A 12,726-nucleotide genomic window follows, 5' to 3' on the forward strand; every position below is an offset into this window, starting at 1 on the left:
AGAATAGGGATGAATATGAAGAGGGAGGGGAAGATGGAAACACAAATTGATCATGAGAGGAATTTCATCAAATCAAAACCATTCATTCATTTTGGGAGATGAAATTTACATTTCACCAATCCCCTAAATCCAATGGTTTTGATCCAACAAAAGTCAAATCAATCATGACCAAGGCCCAAACAGAAATTCAAACTTCACAAGACCATAAAAATAGCTCAACATAATTTTTAAACATTTAATCAATTAGAAATCACATTAAAAATGAATTAAATTACATTTTAATTTGGTCAAAAACCTAAAATCCCTTCAAAACACCAAATAAATGGCCAAGGGATTTATCCTAGGTCAAACAAGATCAAAGGACCTTAGACAAAATATTTCACAATTTTTAAAAAGTCAGAAGTATTTTTAAACAATTAATAATATGCACAAAAATATTTAATTCATGGAAAATACAAAAAATAATTCAAAAAATGATTTTAAATCAGAATATGGAAGAGAAAAATATTTAAAGATATTTGGTGAAAGTCCTATAGTTTTTGGATTAAAAATGGATTTATTATGAATTAAACAAAATAAGGCAATTAAATGAAAAATCAGAAGATACAAAAAAACAAGGGCCACCAGATCTCCCTCATTAATTGAGGTGGAAGATCTGATGGCCACGCGCGTGCTATCCACCATAGACCAAATTCAAAGCGCTGCAAACATGGTAATCAGAATGGATGCTCAGGATTAAAACATGGGAACCAGATCATATGGCTTGGACCTTACCAACGCACCACCAGAGCTCTAGCTCCAGTCATCTTCTCCGATGGACCTCACCGGACTGGTCCACCCTCAACCAAATAAAAAATGAAAAGTGAGTACATGTTTTTGAAGTAAAAATGCTCAGGAGCACGAATCTGACCTCCATTTCTTACAATTCCAAGTATATATAAAGATACATGGATTTGAAATTTGAGGTTCATGATCTAAATTGCTTCGGTTTAACCTCAAAGCAACTCAATATTGTTGCTTACATTGGTAGGACTTCAGCCAACCAAAAATAAAAGAGAGTGGTGAAGAATTGAGAGAGAATCGAAGGTTCAAAGTTTCTAAACAATCACCTTCGGGTAGCTTCAAATTGGCTTGATGTCGATCTGAATTTGCTTGATTCTTCCTCCTCTTTCTTGCAGTGATCAATTGAGATGAGAAAGGCTATGATTCCTTTGAGTTTGAACTTCAAAAAAGAAGGTGAAATTCAAACTCGATTTCAAAGAAATCTTCAAGGAATTCTATGGTGTGAGGTTCTGAGATCTCTAGGCAAAGCTTGGGCAAGGCGTGCGTGTTATTTATGAAGTCAAGAATTTATTTATATAGGCAACTGAATTTAGTTTTTGCACCCTTTGAATTTTTGATAAAATTAGAAACCATAGTTCATGGATGCATGGGCAATCATTTGGGCCTAAAGAATGATGCAATCCAACTTCAATTCGTGCATAATGAGTATTGAGGTCATCACATGGAAGCATGCAAAAAGAAATGATCATTTGAATCCAAAACTTGCCAAAACAAACCCAATAAAGGAGTCATATGCAAGTCCCTCAAATATTTTCCAAATGAAGTAATCTTGGACTTTTTATAAAGGTGACATCAAGGGGAACAACTTTCATGTTGTACACTTTTCCATTTGAAGGTTGGATCATGATGAATTTTAAGGTGGAAGTTTGAGAAATCAAACATATTTGAAAATTTTCTAAGTATCAAGTCAAATGACCACTTCTTCCACATTGAATTACTTTTATTATGAGCTTCAAATGGAAAAATCTCATTCACAAAAGTTGTTTCTCTTTCAATCCTATTAAATTTGGTCACAAATTCGACCTAATTTAGAATTTTCATGAAGGAGTTATGCATTTTAGAAGTTGAGGAAAATTGCTTGTTCAATGGTAATGGCCCAAAATAACCTATAATGTTTCCTCTTGGAACATGCCTTTTCAAGTTGGATTTGAAGTTTCTCAAAGAATCAAATTTAGAGACGACATGTTGAAATTGATCATGAAACTCGGATGACCTTCATCTCATAAAAATTGAGCAAGTTATGGCCCTTGGAAGTTGACCTCCTAACTAGGGCACAGACAAAATAACCTCCTAGCTTCTGCACTTATTTCTTTACTACATCACTCATAATGGGATTTATCCTTCTTTGATGTTCTCTAGAGGTCTTACTGTCTTCCTCTAGCATTATGCGATGCATGCATATGGAAGGGCTTATTTCTTTTAGATCTGAGATGTTGTAGCCTAAAGCAGTTGGATATTTCCTTAAAACATGTAGAAGCTTTTCGGTCTCTATCTGCCCTAGGTCTGCATTGACTATTACAGGTCGCTCGAGTTTAGTGTCTAGGAATTCGTACCTTAGATTTTTGGGTAGCGTCTTAAGTTCTAGGGTTGGTTTCTTTGGGCAAGGCATATGATCGGGCATTAGTGCTAGGGATTCGCTTAGGCTGTCATCTTGGTATTCCTCACTCCGATTTTCATCTTCAAAAGTAGGAGGCCTTGGAATTTTCAGTATTTCGGAGTATGATGTTTGTTCATTCTCCATTTCTCTTATACATTCGTCGATGACATCTAGTAGACAACAAGTATCGTCTATAGTTGGTGCCTTTAAGAATTGTATCAAAATGAATTTGACTTTTTCCTCACCAACTTCAAAGGTTAGCTTGCCATTCTTAACATCTATAATAGCTCAGGCAGTAGCTAGGAATGGTCTTCTTAATATGATAGGGGTGTTAGAATCCTCTTTTATATCCATGATTATGAAATCAGCAGGAATATAGAATTGTCATATGCATACCGGAACGTTTTCTAACATACCTACGGGGAATTTAACAGAACGATCTGCAAGTTGTACGGACACCCTATTAGGTCTTAGTTGTCCCATTTTGAGCTTTTCGCATATGGACAAGGGCATTAAGCTAAAACTAGCTCCTAGATCGCATAGTGTTTTGTCTATGATAAACTTTCCGATTACATAGGGTATGGAGAAACTCCCTGAGTCTTTCAGCTTATGAGGCATATTATTTTGTATTATGGCGCTATACTCAACAGTAAGTGTAACGATTTTGTTATCCTCTATCTTCTTCTTGTTAGGTAATATTTATTTGAGAAACTTAGCATATGAGGGAATTTGAGTGATGGCTTCCGTAAAGGGTATCATGATATTCAATTGTTTTACAAGATCTACAAAAAATTTAAATTGCCCTACACTTTTAGATTTAACAAGTCTTTGAGGATAAGGGATAGAGGTTTATACGGTGGTGGAGGCACATAAGATTCTTCTTTCTCTATGGCCTTTTCGTTTTTATCTTCCTCTTGCTTATCTTCCTTCTCAGTTACCTTACCAGGGTCTTGGTGCATGGCTGGGTTTTGAATTCTAGGGTCGGTTAGTCCGTCTAGTTCTGTCCCACTTCGTAGTATAATAGCATTTCCATGACCTTTCGGGCTTGGTTGCAGATCTCTAGGAAATGGGCCTGCAGGAGCAGCAGTAGGTGCTTGTTGTTGAGCCACATGCGATATTTGTGTTTCCAACGTTTTGTTATGGGTGGCTAAAGCGTCTACCTTGTTTGCTAACTGCTTGTTTTGCTCACTAGTGTGTATGTTTTGATTTAGGAAATCCTTATTTGTTTGGGCTTGGGTAGCTATGAAGTTTTCCATCATTATTTCTAGGTTTGACTTCCTAGGAGCATTTTGAGTATTTGTGGCAGCTTTATGATATCCTTGTGGTACAACAGGTTTTTGGTTAGGTGCATACAATGCATTATTATTTTTGTATGAAAAGTTAGGATGATTCTTCCAACCTGGGTTATAGGTGTTTAAGTAAGGGTTTCCTTGAGCATAGTTCACCTGGTCTGTGGAAACTCCTGTCAAAAGTTGACATTCAGGGGAAGCATGCCTAGGAACTCCGCATATCTCGCAGTTTGGTGCTACGAGAGCCACAGTGGTTGCGGGTGTTATGGCCAGGTTGTCTATCTTTTGAATAAGAGCATCTACCTTAGCATTGACATGGTCAAGACTACTTATTTCATACATACCTCCTTTCGTTGGAGGTTTCTCTATAGAGGTCCTTTCGCTTCCCCACTTGTAATGATTTTGGGCCATACTTTCGATAAGTTGATAGGCCTCATTGTAGGGTTTATCCATTAGTGCGCCACCTACGACGACGTCTATTGTCAATCTTATGTTGTATAAGAGACCGTTGTAAAAGGTATAGATGATCAACCACTCTTTTAGATTGTGATGTGGACAAAGCCTCATCATGTCTTTGTATCTCTTCCAAGCTTCAAAAAGTGATTCTTTATCATTTTGTTTAAACCCATTTATTTGGGCTCTTAGCATTTCTGTCTTACTAGGTGGGAAATATCGTGCTAAGAAAACTTTCTTCAACTCGTTCCACGTAATGACAGAGTTGGATGGTAGAGGCTGGAGCCAAGCTCTAGCTCTATCTCTTAATGAGAAAGGAAAAATATGTAGTCTTATAGCTTCAGGGCTGACACCATTTGCTTTCATTGTGTCTGCGTATTAAAAAAACACTGAAAATGTAGGTTCGGGTCCTCTGTGGAACTACCTGAAAATTGGTTTTGTTGTACGGCTGACAACAATGAAGGTTTTAGCTCGAAATTCTTTGCCTCGATGGCAGGGGCAGCGATGTTGTTATGTGGTTCATCCTGCGAACGGATTGCATAGTACTTAAGATGACGATTCCGCGGTCTTTCGGCCATCTCTGGTTGTGTAACTGGTTCAGGAATAGGGATATTAGGATCGGGAAGATTTAGCTTGATACGATGTTATCATATCAATTCTCGTATCTGGCGTTCTAATCTTAGATAACGTTCATGTTCGTCGAATGGTAGCTTTAATTTGTCGCCTTGAGAGCAAGTACTTGCCATACACTCGACAAACTAGACAGTGATATAGAATTGTTTGCCTTAGTCTATGCTGGGCAACACTGGAGTTACGATATCGACTAAATTAGTCCCCGGAAACGGCGCCAAAAACTTGATCGCGACTTAGTAAGTTTATGGGAATCGTGACTGCAAGTGCACAATCATATCGCATAATTTTAAAGATTATCGAACCCACAATGACTTATAATTGAACATATCGTTATCTAATGTTACTATGTAAATCTAAGATTGAGGAACGATCTAAGATTGGAGGGATGAAGAGAAATAACTATAACGTAAACAAAAGATTTATAAAGATATTTAATAAAAGTATATCGGTATGTAATGTATCAAACTTTGGGGATTCGATAGATAGTTGGTGTAATCTTATTTATCAAAATATTCTTCAGTAGAAATTATTTATAAAAAGGACTTTGTCTCATACTCTCGTTTTTATTGACTCTGACCATACTCTTAAACCAGAATCCTTGGCTCTCACGGTCTCATTATGAATTTAAAAGTATTTTTTGAATATGAATAAAGTCTAATTGATCCTAAAACACTCTCTCTATGTTTAGGATTAATGCCTAGTTTCAGCATATCCGATTAAAGTCTCACACTCTCGTTTTTATTGACCGTAACCTTTGTTTGCTTTGTACTCTCGTACAAAAAACAGTTTTGAATAAAAAAAGAAACTAAAACCGGAAAATAATATTTTATAAAAGGCAACACCAATTATTTACGAATCCCGTCGTTTCGACGATCTTTACATACTGATACCTAGGGGTTTAGCCGGACATGGATCCGGTAACAGACATGGTATTCAGACAATGAAGCATTCAATAAGGCATAAGTAATTAAAATGGCAATTAAAATAAACCTGGAATATAAATCGAGAACTTGGAATGAATCTCGTTTCTTCAAATTAAATAATGCCGACAAGCTTTGGAAATCGAGTACACTATTACAATCGAATTCAAATGCTTAAACAATAAATTGAAATAGTCCCCGATATGGAGAGTCTATTGCTTTTACAAAGTAAGGAACTACCTAAGAAAATCTAACCAAAAGAATCTGACTGAAAAGAATGTCCCCCGTGAGAAAACCGACCCCTCCTTTACATACTTCCACTTCCCCCAATTGTAGCATTCGTTGGTTGAAAAGGTAAGTGGAAGTCATGGCTAAAATTGTGGAGGTCGTGTCTAAAAAGGTGGAGAGAAAATAGGGGAGACCGGGTTGATGGCGGTTTCCACAACCCTAGTATGGTCTCTGTGGCGAGCGCCACCTTTTGAGGGATGGGTGCCACCACTTCCTTGCTTCGTGGCCGGCGCCACCACTCCCTTTAGGCTATGTGGCGGGCGCGACACATCCAAGTGGTGGGAGCCACATGTCCATTTGGTGTGGTGGGCGCCATGCTCTCTATTTTTCTCCATTTTCTTCTCTTTTTCTTTCCTTTTTGCTATTTTCCACTTTGCTTGCTTATATATCTCTTATTCGATAAATACATGAAATAAACATAAAATACTGCGTAATAATAAGTGTTAATCAAGTAAAAAGCAATGCATATGGAGCCAAATATACGATACATTTTCGCATTATCAAACTCCCTCATACTTAAACCTTTGCTTGTCCTCAAGCAAATGCAACATACAATATCAAGACTCGTAGAAGACACAGTTGCATTCGGATACTCATTCTAGTCTATAAAATCTACTTTGGTCAAAAATTGCATCAACAGGTACTAACTTCCACACTAAGGATATCGTTGGAACACGTAGTCACAATAGTGCAACCATAAGTCTCCCTCCTATACAAACCAATCTGAATCATGTCGTCATTCCTAAGCCTGCCTTACTAAACCATCTTTTTATCCTTTTTCATTCTGGCGCAATCACATTAAGCCTGTTATCCTTTCACATTTATAGCAAAATAATCTGTTAGTGACTATGATCTCATCATTATTTATTTATTTCTTTTTTGCACTTTGGCTCAAATAACAGTTAAAGATGGTTATACCGTTGGGCTAAATGACCGGGTGAGGGTCACCTAACTTAGAGGGAACAACATTTATTTGCATCGACTTATTTGCATCGACTTCTCGCGTAGTGTGTGCTTAGGATGGTGCTAACTGCTAGATAAACTACTTAAGGAATATTACAGGATAAAATTTAAGGCTATGGCATGACAAGTACTCAAATCGATCTTATACTTGGGAGATTTAAGGTGTTAAAACGATACCGATCTTGTAAAGTTTTTCCAAATCTCTACAATTCAACCTCAGTTTTATTTATATGTTAGAATTTTCAAAAGATGTATTGTATCTCTAAGTCTAGATTTTTGCAAAAATGATTTGTATGGCTTAAGCAAATGGGCGAATTAGTAAATAACGGAAACCACGCATAAAGACTCGACAACACATTGATATTTGACTCGACTGACACTTAACAAAAATAACAAAAGGAAATAATAATAACAATAATTTAAATCTACCTAGAAAGAGATAAATAAAAGCGGTAAAGCTTCCTCCCCCATACTTAAACCTTGCATTGTCCTCAATGCAACGACATAAGATAGGAAAGAAAGGTAGAACCTGGGTAGTCTGCTACTGGAGCCTTCTGCCACGTGTTTGTGCGTGTCCACCATTCCCAGGCTGGTGAGGTGACGCATAGTCTTGTAGATCTTCCACATGCACTATCAATGTTGTCATTTCATCGATCAAGCCAGACATGTTCTGTTCAGTTCTGAAAGCGTAGTCGTGCTGATCATGCTGCATCTGGCGAAGTATTTGCAACATTTCTGTTTGCTGAGCTTTCATGTTTTGGATTTGTAGGTCGCGCTGAGCGTCTAGTTCGCTACGCCGCAACAGTTCAACATAGATCTCATCAAGAGTGGCAGGTGCCACATTTCTTCTTCTGGGTCTTTGGCTGGATGATGTACCTACAACATTTTCAGATGACATGTGTGTGGTGTGTGGGTGTGTGTCAGTAGCGGGAACAACTTGCTCCGGAATATAATCCTCATCGGTGTTCCCGCTAGTAGCTACATTCTCAGGAATATGCACGGGGACTTGGTTAGGCACCAAATCATTAGTATAACAATAATTTTCTGGGTTACGCACATCTGTGCGAGTTGGATTTGGGAGAATGAAATCTTGTAAGACATTATTTGCAATTATTAGATTAAACTTACCGTCTCTCCTTCGTTTTACCAATTTCATGCTCCTCGCCAAGTCAATGTCAATAACATGATGCGGGAGCGGGGTTAGCCGGGAGAGTTTTTCTTCGAGTCCTAGGACTCTGGCTATAGAGGTTATTAAACCTCCAAAAATAATCGGACCTCTCTTTGCATTGACAATGGCCTGCATGTGAGAGAACATAAAAGGGACGATATTCACCTTTTTTGGCATAAAAGTGGCGAACAAATAAAAGAGTTCTTTTTCGTTCACCTTGTTAGAGTTTGCTCGGCCAAAAATGGTGGATGCCAATATTTGGCGGAAATATCGAATAGTCGGGTTGTGAATTAAAATGGCCCTGTTTCCCTCAAAACTATGGGTTATTGTACCTGTTATTACCCTCCAAAATGGTCGAAAGGCGTGTTGCCAACGCTCAGTATCTGGGACCTCACTTACTACGTCATCCCCATGGGGAAATTATAGCAGGTTCGCTAGTTGGGAAAATGTAAAAGCATATTCAATGTTGAACAAGCGAAACTGGACAGTCTCACTGGAACAATTTGTGTTAGGTGTGGGACTAAAAATTAACGAACTTAGGAATTCTAGTGTTATTTGAGCATAGACAGAGACCTTAAAAGATAGGAAATAATTTAAATTTAAAGTGTCTAGCATATAGTTAACATTATCTAAAATTCGTTAGACAAATAAGCAGGGTTCATCGGCGTACCTTGTTGTTCAATTTTTCTTGCGCTTAGAGCCCTGTATATCTCTTCCTGCAATTCACCTGGTTCACCGTTTCTGAACACTATTTTGTATTCCCTCATCTGTGCCATGACTGAATTTCACAGTACTCGTGTAATGTAGTAAGAATATAGCAAGAGAGAGGAGAATTATGCTTATGAGAGGTGTGGTTTTGTGAGATTATGTTGGTGGTTTATATAGAGATGGTTGTGGTTGGGAATTGATGAATGAAATAAATTTTATTTACGGTCTTCAATGTCGTGGTCAAAGGATGTGAGAGTGGTTGAAGAGTTTTAATACAGTGTCCAGCATGCAAGGGACAAGGCAATTAAAGCTATCATGTGACATTAGTACAACATCGTGCACGTGAACGTTAGTGTAGTGGCTGGCACCACTTTTTATGTGTATGGTGGGCGGCACTAGGGACTTGTGGCGGGCGCCACAGTCTTCACATAGGCGCCACAGCCTGTGTGTAGAAGGTGCCACATGCAGTGTTATGTGTTCCCATGTGTGAACTTTTTTATGGTTTTGACCAAAAAATTTCCACATGAATTTTGACTTACCAACATTAAATAGTGGTTGTATAATTAGGTAGGAGAAAATCAACATAATAATATATAGGTAGGAATGAGAAACAAGATATGGTAAAATGACATTAAAACGCAAAAATGAAAAATAAAAGAATGAGGTAGATAGGAAAAGATGATATAATTCGTCTGGTGGAATTAAAAAGAAATGAAATAAATAAATAAATTTCCCAATGTGTAAAAATAAAAATAAAATTCAAAACATAAAATAAAGTAAGATCAGTAAATCGGTAATATTCAAATAAATTAGTCATTACGACGACTGTTGGTAGGAGGAGCGAACGAGTAGAAGTGTTGGTAAATGTGATACAGGTTCTCAGTCACTACATCCGTAAAGTCGTGGAATTCCATGCGCAAAGTGCTCAGCTCGCCTCTCAGGTTAGCGATGTCTGTCTGGACAACTTCGATGGCAGCAACATGATCGGTAGGAGGTGCATCAGGTATAGCTAGGACGTGTGATTCAACGTCAGAGAGAAAATTATCATAGTGGTCGTAGATTTGGGGTGTCTCTAGAGGAGAAGGTGGTGCATATGGTGGTCCGTCCAAATCGTAGAGCCAGTTATTCTTATCATGTACACCTGTCTTATGGTCTGGTAGGGTAAACTGGTGTACTACTTGGCGGTTAATTAGAAATTCAAACACGTTCGGGCCTAGGTTCCTAATGATACCAGTGTTGAAACAGAATCTGATATTCATTGGTCGTATCCCACCTAAAGGGTTGAGCCTGATGAGTGGTTGTTTCAGTCCAATGGCATTTGCTATCATGGTCACTAAGCTTCCCACTAAGATTGGTCCATGGTTATCCTGTGCTATACGGTCCAAATTAGATATCATAAATGTAGCGGCGTTAACAGGTCGGGCCTGTGATGTACAATACATTATAGAGAGTTCGTCTTTGGACACGGAGGTTATGTTTTGTTCCTTTCCAAATAAGGTGTGAGCTAGGATCTTATGAAATCAACGAATGGCAAGGTTATGGATGTTCTTGGAATGCATAAGATTCGGCTCGGGATGGTTGTTTCCTATGATGCTACCCCAAAAGAAATCTAATTCAAGGTCTACAAGCTTGTCTTCCTAGGTAATGGTGAAGGTATCAGGACCATTAGGGCATCCTATGAGTTCAGCTATTTCTCTATGGGTGTAGCGGTACTCAATATCGAACAACCTAAAGGTGATGAGGCCTTTGTTAAATCTCATACCATGGTTTGGCAGGTAAACCAGGGAGCTTAGGAATTCTAAAGTCAACCTACTGTAGGAACTAAATTTTCTTTTGATGGCAAAGGTGTCCCACCCTAATTGGTTAATTAGGAACATATCATTGTCTCTTATACCTAATTTGGTCATAGTACGTCCATCTGGGTATATGGTTAGTGCCATTTCTCTCTGAGCTAGAGCCTCAAAACGTCTCCTTTGACCTCTGCCTCTGAAGACTATATCCATGTAATCTACTTGTTGCATTGTGATGGTCAATAGCTAGATAAGTTTAAGTAGATAACAACATTAAGTTAGTAATGGTCAATAATAAAGAAAGATACTGATTGACTTTATGAAAAATAAGAAAGAAAGAAAATGAAGAATAAGCAATAGTAATAAACAGAAATTTAGATAATTGAATTAATAGTTAAAAATAAAGTGTGGGTTGTCTCCCACCAAGAGCTTTGTTTATTGTTGTAAGCTCGACATAAATAGGATAGATGTTAGTCTGGTGAATGAGTGGTCAGCTCTGCAAGCTTTAGATTCGCGATGAAATCATTATTGTCAATGTTATGGTAATGTTTCAAACGCTGCCCGTTTACTGTAAATGGTTCGCTCGATTTGGAAAGACGTTGGTAATTTCGAAGGGACCAGACCACCTAGAACAAAGTTTTCCTGGAAAGAGTCTAAGGCGGGAGTTAAACAAAAGTACTTTGTCACCTTCCTTAAACTCTTTCCTCGATATGTGATTGTCATGCCATTTCTTTGTTCTCTCTTTATAGATCTGGGCATTCTCATCGCATCTAGCCTAAGTTCTTCTAGTTCATGGATATCTAATATTCTTTTTTCGCCTGCAGCAGTATAATTAAGATTAAGGGTCTTAATGGCCCAATATGTTTTATGTTCTAATTCTACAGGCATATGACATGATTTTCCATAGACTAGCTTAAAAGGTGTGGTTCCTATTTGCCGCATCCGCGAAAAACAACCGGCGGGCTAAAACAAAACAACACAGAGCCGCCACCGTGCATTATTTATCCCAAAAAGGGAAAGGAAACGCTCGAAGTAAACCTGGAAAAAAGCATGGTCTCGCGACCAAAGAGAATGGGATCGGGAGTCGGTTATGCGAAGGGAAGGTATTAGCACCCCTACGCATCCGTCGTACTCGACGGGATCCACGCTCAAAAAGATAGAAAAAAGGTTGCTAAAACAAACATCACACACACACACAACACAGGTGGGAGAAGGGGGAAGAGGGCTCGCTAGGATATCGCATCATATGCCTACGTATCTCATCTGGAATGAGAATCAGAGCTACCGTAGTTCGGCTCACGCACGCCGAAACAAACACACGCACAGAAAGGCAAACATGGAACCCGAACACCAATCGTTGGACTTACATCAGCTTCCGAACCAAACAAACCCACACTGGAAACCAGATGCCACTTGATGGACTTATACCGGACTCCAAGCACACAACAATAGGATACGGAATGCCAATGGCTGGGCTTACATCCGTCTCCTAACACACACAAGGAGAAATAAGCAACAAGTTACTAAGGAGTCGAGAACTCGAGCCTAGCAACTGTCAAGCAAACACACACAAAAGAAAAAAAAAGGGTGCCCGGAGAGATCTCGTACGACCTCCTGCCTACGTACCTCATCTGGTATGAGGATCAGGGCAACGTAGTTCCCCTGAACAGGGGAGAAAGACTAGCCTAACCAGATACAGAGGGAGACACAACTAGGGAGACTATGACTCGAGCCTAGATGTTATCATGCACATCATCCCTAAGTTAAGGTTGCTATCTATCTTGCTCAGCAGCAAGCTAATCCTAAACAGGCAAAGCAAAGCATGCAAGCATAATCAAAACAAAGCAAACATTCACAATTAGCACACACTATATCCAGACAAAGTGGGCTCACACAAGGGTTAGGCTGCAAAAGCAAACCAACTGTATCAGGTGATGTTAGCTCTTAACCCTAACATTGAGAGTTAGGGTGAAGCAGATGAAATAGGAAGTGAGGGGTGTGCCTCACAACTCTTATCCCTGGCCTGGGAGAGCTTTAAACAGATAGAAGTGTGGGTTCAGAAAGTGGGAACCCT

General features: G+C 38.8%; 1 non-coding gene across 1 annotated transcript; it reads left to right on the top strand.

Moving 5' to 3' along the window:
* The first annotated feature begins 4,270 nt into the window (after window positions 1-4,270).
* On the top strand, window positions 4,271-4,377 carry LOC127124461 (small nucleolar RNA R71). Its single transcript, XR_007803949.1, has one exon. It is a non-coding gene; the product is annotated as a small nucleolar RNA R71 (small nucleolar RNA).
* The last annotated feature ends 8,349 nt before the right edge of the window (window positions 4,378-12,726 follow it).

Source organism: Lathyrus oleraceus, chromosome 2 (assembly GCF_024323335.1).
Source record: "Lathyrus oleraceus cultivar Zhongwan6 chromosome 2, CAAS_Psat_ZW6_1.0, whole genome shotgun sequence".
NCBI lineage: Eukaryota > Viridiplantae > Streptophyta > Magnoliopsida > Fabales > Fabaceae > Lathyrus > Lathyrus oleraceus.